Genomic DNA, 10,568 nt, shown 5'->3' with positions numbered 1-10,568 from the left:
TCTCTGGGCAACCTGGGCCAGTGTCTCACCACCCTCACAGCAAACAATGTCTTCCTCAGATCTCAATTAAACCTACCCTCTTCCAGTCTAAAGCCATCACCCCTTGCTCTATCACTACCTGCCTTTGTAAAAATTCAAGCTGCTTGCAGTGAGGCTTCACCACTGGAGACTGGGGTGGGGGGAAAATAGATGTAAGTCTCTCTCGTGCCTGAGGGGTGATGGTAGGGGTGGCAGCTGATTTGCAGTGCCCCACAGGGCTGGATGCAGCTGGGGGATTGAAGACTCACAGCCAGAGCTGCCCATCTTACCCCGGCAAAGGCTTGGGGTGGGGCTGCAGCCACATCCCAAACAGGGTAAAACACCCAGTGAAGGCACCGCAGACCTGCATCCCCATCGCTGCCGCCCCCCTCACTCTGCAGCTCACACTGGGCAGGATGAATTATTGAAGCAGTAGCGGCACACAGCAGCACTGCAAGGCTCTGTGCTGCTGAAAACTCTCCTGTCTTAATGGCCTGTATCCTCCTCCACCCTTATATTTCAGGTGCCAGGGGTCCTAGAAAGAGCCAGACATAAGCAAGATCTCTCTGCTCATCCACCCCTGCTCCTGCCCAAGGCAAACCACCATCAACAGACTAGACGTTCAGCAGAAAGGGTGCAAGCACAGGGGTATCTAAGCATATCATTTTTCAGACTAAATCCTCTAGGTTAATGCCTAGAACTCGCACTTCTTAATTACTCTCTCAGGGAAGTGAAAGAAAGAAAGAAAGAAAGAAAGAAAGAAAGAAAGAAAGAAAGAAAGAAAGAAAGAAAGAAAGAAAGAAAGAAAGAAAGAAAGAAGACATCTCCTCTATATTAACTTGCTCTAAAGATCCCTGGGGACAGATAGTGGCATTTTTCCTTATCAACTTTTCAAACAGGAGTTTCTGCAGAGAACTACAGACTTCAGCTTGCAATTCCCCATCTCCCACCCCCAGTCCTCACCAGCACCCCACTGCAGCTCCCTTTGTTCACAGCAAACCCAGTCTGCACCAACCCGTCACTCCTGTGCCCCTAAGGTCCCCACTGGGGCAGAACTAACCACATTTGCTAGTTATTCCCAAATTAATCCTTGTTTTGGATTCCCTCTTGGGTCCAATGCCTTTGCAGGCCAAACCTGCTGTCTTTAAGCACATCAGTGAGCACACTGGCCCAGGAGGTGATGAGAAGATGGGTTAGAAGATGCCATGCTGCAGAAGGTGATGCCCTCAAGCAAGGTGAAGGTACAGAGGGTAGTGCCACGTGCAAAGGCATCATAAAGCCTGGATGTTCCAGCCTTGCTCCAAAAAGACATGTGCCTGGCACCTACCAGGACCCCTGGGAGATGGGAAGGTGCCCCGTTGGGTTTGAGGACACCACAGGCCATGAACAAAGGAGGAACTGCGACTCATTGCACTTGCAGCCAACTGGAAGAAGATTCAAGGCCATTTCCCCCCTTTCTGAAAACAACAATTTCTCATTAAGAAAAAAACCTGGCTCCTAAAACCAACACTGTCTGCACAAAGCTCACTATTTTGGATAAAATCCAAAACAGTTAGAAAGGAGACATTCACTACAAACCCCTTGTATGTTTTGCAGACACCTTTGACACAAAATGTATTTACCTTTAAGCACATGAAAAAAAGAAAAAGAAAAAAAAAAGCCCACCAATTTTTCAGCCTTTCAATGGAGATTTTCTGATTAGCCCCAATTATGGGTATTTTAGTGGCAAGGCAGCTCTCCTCCCCGTCCCGCTGCCTCTGTGTGCAACCTGCACGCAAGCTAGGAAGCCCTCCTAGATGCTTTCAGCTGAAAGACACCATCCAGGCAAATAAACACCCACATAAAACTGCATGCTATAGAAAAAAGGCATTTTGAGGATGTTGTGATTACAGGGGCCGGCACTCTGGCAGCCGGCGTGCCTTTCAGCTCGGCTCCCACTCACCCTCCCGGGCAGGCAGTGCCAGGGGGACTGGTGGCACCGTGTCCCCTGGGGACACCCACACCAGGCTGCAGAGCCCCAACGGGCTGTAACACAACTGATGGTTTGGGGTTTTGGTCCCTTTGATGTGTCACTGATATCAGGGATGCAGACTGCAATTTAGGAGGAAAAAACCAACAGAATCAGGCAAGTTGTCACCCACACACTGCCGCCATCTCCCCGTCTTCAAAGGGCTACATGGGTGCTGCCTTCCCACCCTGCTTTCATCTCCCTCATTATCCTCCCGCAAACATCCAAGCAGGGAGTGAACACCCGTTGCCAGAGGTTTAATTGCATCCCTGACTTGATGCTCTCCCATCATCCCTTCCCTCCTGCATCTCTGTTGGGGAGGGGGACTGCTTGGTGGGTTTTTCCCCCCCATTTCTAGGTTTTAATGATCCAATTCCCTTTTATATCAAGCCAAGCACTTTTCCTGAGCGCCTCAGCCCTGGCACGGCAGCAGCGAGCTCAGCGGGCAGCCAGCAATGCCGGCGGGCGTAGAGCCGTGCCGCCCTCCCCGAGGCATCCGCAAATTAATCCAGAGAGGTGCCGGCATTCAGAGCAATGCCGTGCTCCAGTGAGGAGGGGTGGGAAGGTACCCATCACACACATCCTGCCTTCCTGACTGTGACAAAAAGGGGGATGGGGATCAGACCCAGCCCTGAAACATCCCATCAGCCAACAAATCTCCTTTCCTACATCCAGCCTTTGGGGAAGGGCAAGAAGCGCAACCCAGATGGGGAAACACCAGGAGTCTAAACATTCCCAGCCCTGAAGCATCTTGTCTGACAGACAGACAGACGCTTGCTCCTCTGGGGAAGGAGCTCAGCACAAGTCCCCAGGTAACATCAGCAAGCCCAGCACCCCAGGAACAGGTCACCCCAGCAGAGCCTTGTCCCAGGGAGGGATAAAACCTCATTTTGGTGCAAATGCACAAATTCTTGCGATTTCAGATCAGCCGGAGCCATTCCCACCTCGGGGCTGAGCGCTCGCCCAACAGAATTACAAACAGCACCCGCCTCGTTGCGTTGTTTCTGTATTGCAGCACTGTACAGGCAGAAGCTCATGAGATAAACATGAGCTTCCCAGCATCTGGGTCCAGATCCTGCAGGCGATGGGGCCGTATCCCTCCCCAATGCGTGGAGGAAAAAGGCCCCAGCTCCTCATGAAGCAGCCAGTTAATTAAACCAGCCCTTCACCTCTGGAGGAATCAGTTTAGATCAGCCTTGGGACACATGTAAATTAAAGTCAGCAGCTTCTGAGCCCAGCCTACTATGGTTTATTCATGGAGGAAAAGTAAAATTCAGTGTGGTTTTCCCCTTCTCAGGTGTTTTGGGTTTTTTGGGTCTTCTTCTCACGCATGAGAAATGAAGGCATGGGGCAGGATTCCCCAGGCACTTGCGGGGTAAGTAACTGCACAAGGCCAATTAGAGGCAACAGGGTGTGGGTGCATCCATGTTCACCTCTCCCAAAAATCCCACCCCTCATCAACCAAGGATTTGCTCCCCAGGGCTGGACCGAGGTGCTCCAGAGCGAGCTGTGCACGCTTGGCTGCAAGCAAAATGCAGCTGATGCTCACCCAGAAGAAGCGTTTCTCCTCCAGGAAGGCAAGCTTGGAAAAATTAAAGGTCGCTGGATGCAGAAAAGCTTTGTCATCAACTGCTCAGCTGGTATCGTGACTCTAAACCATGAGTTTAAGCCCAGAGTATGGCACGGAAGCAGCCAGTTTTGGCTCCCACGTGCCCTGATGCTTGCTGCTCATGCCACCCATCTTCCCAATGGGTCCACACTTGCCCATTTAATCACCTTATGGGCTTGGCTTTCACTGTTTTTCATGGTTGGGGAGATTTTGAAGGTCTAAAGACAAAAATCTGTCCCAGATCCGATTGTTGGATGAGAAAGGGGAGAGCAGGCACGCCCCGGGCAGACGGTGCCATGGGGATGCCAGCTCGCTACAGAGCAGGGAAACTCGCTTTGCCCTCCAAAACAGCCAATAGAAAGAAAACCAAAATCACTTCAAGGTCACTTTTACAAACCACCTTTCTCCTGCTTGAGTTTTATTTGGCTTTAGTTTCCACTTTGCACCAGTGCAAGGCTGCCCAGTCTCATGGACAGCTCCTCACCTTCCTTTCCATAAACTAGCCATCAAAATAATGATGCCAACCTTCTGCTCCAGCACTTTTGCATGTGAAATCAGGGGTGAAACACAGCTAGTAGGGACATGGTGCCACACATGGAGACCCTCCAGTCCCCAGCCTGTGTCAAATTCTCCCAACTGTTTCACCTCTTCCCCTTTGGGAATTAAAGCACCGCGATGGAGAAGAGGAGGGAAGCATCACAGGGAAGGATGAGGCTGGCACTGCCTCTCTGAGTACCCACTTTCACTGATCAAACACTAAATAATTTGATCAATCGCTGGACAATGTATGCAGAGAGACTTACGGTGGAGCGACCAGCACTTGCATGGCCACATCAGTGACTACTGCTGGATGCTTCTCACCATCCTAATGCTGCCCGAGTTTATTAATTTGAGTCAACAAAGGAAGGGGGATGAAGCTCTTGGGAATGATTCGTAACCTTCTTACGCTCTTCTTTAAAAATATATTCAGCGCTGCAGCGTGCCACAGGCTCTTCCCTTCACTGAGGTGTCAGCCCTGCAAGCAGGGCAGGGTTGAGCTTGTCACTGCTGCCCCAAACCCTCACAGGCAGTGGGGCTGGGGCAGTCAGGAGCTATCTAAATAGCATTTGCAAATTAAATGCCACAACACAGCTCTCCCTGGGGATGTCATATAAGGAAAAGGGAGATTGATTTATCAGTAAATACACAGTGGTGTCCAACCCCCTACTCCTGGGCTTCCCCAACTGGCACTAGATGAACATTTACATCTCTGCAGCACATTAAAAGCAGAGCTAAGGACTGGGGAGCAAGCCAAGAAATCCATCCCGCGGCAGCGATGAAAAACAATTTAAGGAGAAAACGAGTGAGCAGGATGGGCGCATGGCCGGGGAGCCAGACAGCACCAGGAGCAGAGCGGCTGGGGGAAGCGATGGGGCTCCAGCAGCAGAGCAGGGAAGCCCAGGTCTGCCCAGGGGTTTCACAGGCTGCTTCTGTCTGACCTCGAGCACCCCCAGCCCCACCACTTTGCCCATTTTTAATAAACAGGGTGGTTTATCACAGCTGGGTGCTCTGTTTTACCTACAGGTACAACTGTAATCTGGATTTCAGGAAAGCCTTGCAACCTGCGGCACACTTGGTTTTAACAGTGTGATATAACTAAGGCTGTGATCAGGGTGGCTGGTGCTGCTAAGGCAAGTGACACTCATGCACCGCCTCGGCGATGCTGATGTGCATCAGACTACACTAGTTCTGGTCGATCGGGCCAAGCACAAGCCAGAGAGGGGACCATCAGGACCAGTCTTGGTAAGCAGACGCATCCCCAGCACTGCAGTGTCACCAGCAATGAACCTCCCAATGAGTTTGGAGCAAATGACTTGGAGATCAGGATTGAGGCTAGGACACATGCCCCAAAAACACAAGCCCTAGAAGATGTTCTACTCCCATCCCTGGCATCGGGCTCAATACAGGAGTCACGGAGTGAGATTATTTCCCCAGGAGCGGCAGCAGTGCGAGACTCTGGGAGTCGATAGACACGGACGAGAAGCTGTACAGAGGAGCCGATACTTTCATGTACCACTCAACCCAACACATCCTGTTCACGCCTCAACGCCTGCGTGAGCTATCGAGCCACCTCATGAGCAGGGAAGCGAGCTACCACAAAAACTCACAGGGAATCTCAGAAAGTAGCTCTTCCCCTAGGTAGAGAGGTGCTGGCAGGGGCTGTAGTCAGAAACTCCCTGAAAACCATGTGACTTTGCTTTGCAACCAGCAGAGCCCCCTGGGGATTTTGGGAACTGACGATGTCCTTCCGTAGCTCCAGCCCCTCTTCAGAACAGGAAATGGGGAGTGCGGTGGGGCAGCTTTGCCCCCGGGTTCCCCAACTGAGGAGCAAATGACTCTCGCTCCTAAAAGGAACTAATTAAGCACCTTTTCCTCCTTTGCCAGCTCACGCCATGCAGTATCCCCTCAATCTAGAGAACGTCAAGTGCTTATTAATTACGTCTGAAGTGGTTCCTCATTAGTGCTGATGCCATGAAGGATGAGTCACCTCAGGATGGGGCTAGGGGAGAGCTTCAGCCGCAAGGCCAGGCACACACTGCTGGCATGGGCGCGGACACACAGGTTCCTCATGTCCCTGCCATGGCATGGGAGGACATCATGCCTTGGGTTGCACTGGACTGGTGGGACGTCCCATCACAGAGCAGGACCCTCCCATCCTGGTGGAGATGAGCCTTGGGGGCCGCAGTTTGTCTGACTGCTTGAGGACCATGCCCAGGGATAGATTTGGCATAGAAAGATGGATTTGGCAAGGGGAAGACTGATTCAGCAAGGGGAAGACATCCCAACCAAGGTGCAGCCGCTCTCCCACACCCTTCATCCACCCCAATAGACCCATGCATGGAATTAATTAGAAAAGTAATTAAGAGAGCTTCCCTATGAACATATATAATGGAACGAGCCATCATTACTACTCCTTGGAGGAAAGGCACCTTCTTACCCAGCCGTGGAGAGGACAGCAGAAGTGTGGCACTGACCAAGGGACCAGAGGCACCAGCCGTTCCTGCCTTCACATCTACTTGCCCACACACAGCCCCGGCGAAACTGCCTCCATCATCCCACACAGGCCTGAGGAAAGAGCTCTCCTTCCACACCCGGGGACGGCATTTTCAGCAACAAGCCATATTTCCCACAGTCGAGTACAATTTACTGTTATTTCTATATAGAAGCATCACTTATACTTATTTTGTATGACTTCTCTCTCTTTCAAGAACATCTCCTTTCCCACCCTAGGCAGTTAAATGGTGGCCGCTGCCATTGACTTGCCCTGCTCCTCTTTTCAGCCCTAATCTTCTGGACCTAGAAAACACCTAAAAAACAATTTCTGAAAGTTTTACCCATCTCACTTCCACTTACTTATTTTTCCCCATCCACACTCTTCCTCTCTGCTCTATTCTGACTGTTTTCCTACGCCAAACCACTCACTTCCAAGCACCTTTTCCCAGAAAGCTGCTGGCTGAGTCCCCACCTCACTGCTTTCATCCCAACTTTCCAACATGCCCAATGCAACAGCACAGGAAAGCACAGAGACCATGGAAATTTTCACTTCCCTTCCCAATTCCCCTCTCTCCACACATGGTTGAGCTTAAAAACTCTTCCCAACCTGTCTTCAGCTGGCAGAAGAGCCACCCCTCGGCAGCTGAGCCCAGCGGCCACTGGGCACCACAACGGCCGACAGTGTTGACTACAAAAGAAATACCTTGAAAAAAAATTATTTCTTGTGGCATGTGGGCTCCACTACCAGATAGAAATACGAAGCAAAGACAAATGAAGAAGCAAAATTAACAGATGGGCTCCTTGCGCAGCCCAATGCCACAGTGCTGAGGCAGAGGGGGACTGAAAGGAAGATGGAACAGTTGGATCCCCTTCCACGTCCCTCTCCCTTTGCAGTTCTCCTGCAGCATTGCACCCAACTGATGAAAATTTGGCCAGAGCCAAATTTCCACCCTCTACTTCCTGCACAAAATTGGCTTACAAAAGATGCTCAGTCCCAAGGGCAGGGATCAAGATCTTGTAGATCAAGAGTAAAGGGAGGAGGTGGAGATGATGTTCATCCCACAGTGGAAGTGCTGGTGTTTTGGAGACCCCACCTCGGCAGCCACAGGGGTCAAGCAGCACAAACCAACCAAGACCCCAGCCTGCAAGGAGCTCAAAGAAGAATTCAAAGCAGACAATAGATTATGGTAACTCAGTGTGACTCAGTTCCAATATAACTACCTCCAGGTCATTGCTGCTTGGGACCACTGCTGGATGGAGCAAGGAGCAGCTCAAAGCAGTTTCCAGGCTGAAGTGCAAGGGTGAAAAGCTGCCGTAGCTCATCCTCTGCAGTTCACTGACAGGCAAGATGGAGCTGGAGCAGGCAACATTCCTGAGCAGGCTCAGTGTCCAAGTGGAAACCAGTAGCAAGCGGTGCCCCTCAAGGGTCCATACTGGGACCAGTACTATTCAGTATCTTCATCTACGACATAATAGGATTGAGTGCTCCCTCAGCATGTCTGCAGATGACACTAAGCTGAGTGATGGAGCTGATTTGTAAGAGGGACAGGATGCCATCCAGAAGGACCTTGACAGGCTTGAACAGTGGGCCCATGTGACCCTTGGAAGTTCAAGAAGGCCAAGTGCAAGGTCCTGCACCTGGGTCAGGGCAACCCCCTGTATCAGCACAGACTGGGGGATGAAGGGATTGAGAGAAGCCTCGTAGAGAAGGACTTGGTGGATTGGTGGGTAACAAATTGGACATGAGCGGGCAGTTTGCGCTCACAGCCCAGAGGCCAATAACTGTGTCCTGGGCTGCATCCAGAGCAGCGTGGGCAGCAGGTCGAGGGAGGGAGGGGATTCTCCCCCTCTGCTCTGCTCTCCTGAGACCCCCCCTTCAGTGCTGCCTCAAGTTCTGGGGCCACCAACATCAGAAGGACATGGACCAGTTAGAATGAGTCCAGAGGAGGCCACAAGGATGATGCGAGGGCTGGAGCACCTCTCCTATGAGGACAGGCTGAGAGAGTTGGGGTTGTTCAGCCTGGAGAAGAGAAGGCTCCAGGGAGATCTTCTTGCAGCCTTTCAATATATAAAGGGGGCTTGTAAGAAAGATGGGGAGAGACTTTTTACCAGGGTCTGTAGTGACAGAACAAGAGGAATGGTTTTAAACTGAAAGAGGGTAGGTTTAGGTTGGACATAAGGAAAAATATTTTTTTATGATGAGGGTGGTGAGACACTGGAACAGGTTACCTAGAGAAGGTGTGGATGGTCCATCACTGGAAGTGCTCAAGGTCAAGTTGTTCTGGGCTTTGAGCAAAGTCAGCTCAAATTTGACAGCTAAGTTAAAGCCACCCAAGACTGCAGGGATTTACTGTACGTAGGCAGCTCTGGAAGCTTTTTTTAGCTGTGAAACATAATTTGCATCTTGGGCTCTCTAAGAATAAGTTGCCTTAAATAATAATACATGATTAAGAGCTCACAAGCAGATCGGATGTGGAGGCAGGAGGTCTATGATACCTCCAGGTCTCACCCAGTCACCCTCAACCCAGCACCACCGTCCTGCTCTGAGTGCCAGCCCGGAGCTTGGCAGAACCATGAGATCTGGGTTTAGCCAGAAGATGATGGTCCCCAGCAGCACCCAGTCAGACAACATTTTCGCCATGCCCAGAAACATTTCAAGCTTTCAAACAGATTCCCCATTTTGCAACGGAGCAAAACCCACAAGGATCAAAGTAATCCCTACTCCCGAGGAGGGTTACCAGCTCCCTCTGCGCCACGCATGCCGGCATGCATCAACCTGTCCAGGACAGGTTTATCAAGTGATTGGTTTTAAACACCTTGGTGACATCATACCTGGATGCAGATAGGTAGTAAATAAAATAAATCACATCAAAATAAGTTAATATCAAGCCTCACCTTGCAGGCAGTTGATCTGATGGGCTGCAGACCCAGCAGGGAAAACTGGTCAACCTAGAGCAGAAATTCAATCCCTAATTGCCCTCATATATCAGTTCCCCAGGATGCCTCTGCTTTTACAGACAAGTTTTAGACAGTAAAGCCCAGAAACCAGACCTGAGATCGGAGCCCCTTGCTTCCAGCACAGCACACAGCCCTGTGCCCTGGGCTTTACAACCCTCACCCAAAAAAGCAAGGAGAGGGTGAAGCTTTGCCCACATGGACCAGAGCATTGTCCTGGAGCAGCCCCAGGGAGCAATGAGACGAGGGCAGTGTTAGCCCAGGCATCACTCCCTGCTCATGGGGGTGCTGCTGCCGGGACGTCAGCGATGACCACGCAAGGATGTGGCCACACCGAGAACGCTGAGATGCTGTGGTGGTTGCACTTGGGCAGCACTTGGCTGCAGCCAAACCCAGCTGCTCCCTCACTCCCCCCCAGGGGACAGGGGAGAGAACTGGGGGGCAAGGGGAAGGAGACTCACAGGGTGAGATAAGAACAGTCTAATAATTGCAATAAAATAAAATAATACTGATATTAAAATAATAATGATAAGTATAGTAATAAAATATGCCAATGAGTGATACCCAGTGCCATTGCTCACCACCCACCCACCAAGCCCGGCCTGCTCCTCCAGTATTGTTATCTGGGAGTGACAATTCCGAACTGAAACCGCAATCCCAGGAGAGCGAGAGCCCGAGCGAAAGCCAGAGAGAGCAAGAGAGGAAGAGCCCCTCATGAATGTCCTGCCCATGGGGGACAGGAGATGGAACAGCCCATTGGCAGAGCCCAATGCCAACTGAGCTGATTCATTTCAATATTCCTCATTGCCCCCTTAGATCTTGCACTTGCAGACTGACAAAACACAAAGTCCTTTGACTTCTAATGACAGTTAAAAACATGGGGATGTTCTCAGCGTTTCTCTCCTAATAAATCCCAGCTGAACCCAAACCCCAGCACTGTTCTGG

The sequence above is a fragment of the Antrostomus carolinensis genome, unplaced genomic scaffold (assembly GCF_000700745.2).
Source record: "Antrostomus carolinensis isolate BGI_N321 unplaced genomic scaffold, ASM70074v2 scaffold23117, whole genome shotgun sequence".
In the NCBI taxonomy this organism is placed as follows: Eukaryota; Metazoa; Chordata; class Aves; order Caprimulgiformes; family Caprimulgidae; genus Antrostomus; species Antrostomus carolinensis.
The sequence above is the reverse complement of the archived record's forward strand: the minus strand, read 5'-3'. Positions refer to the sequence as shown.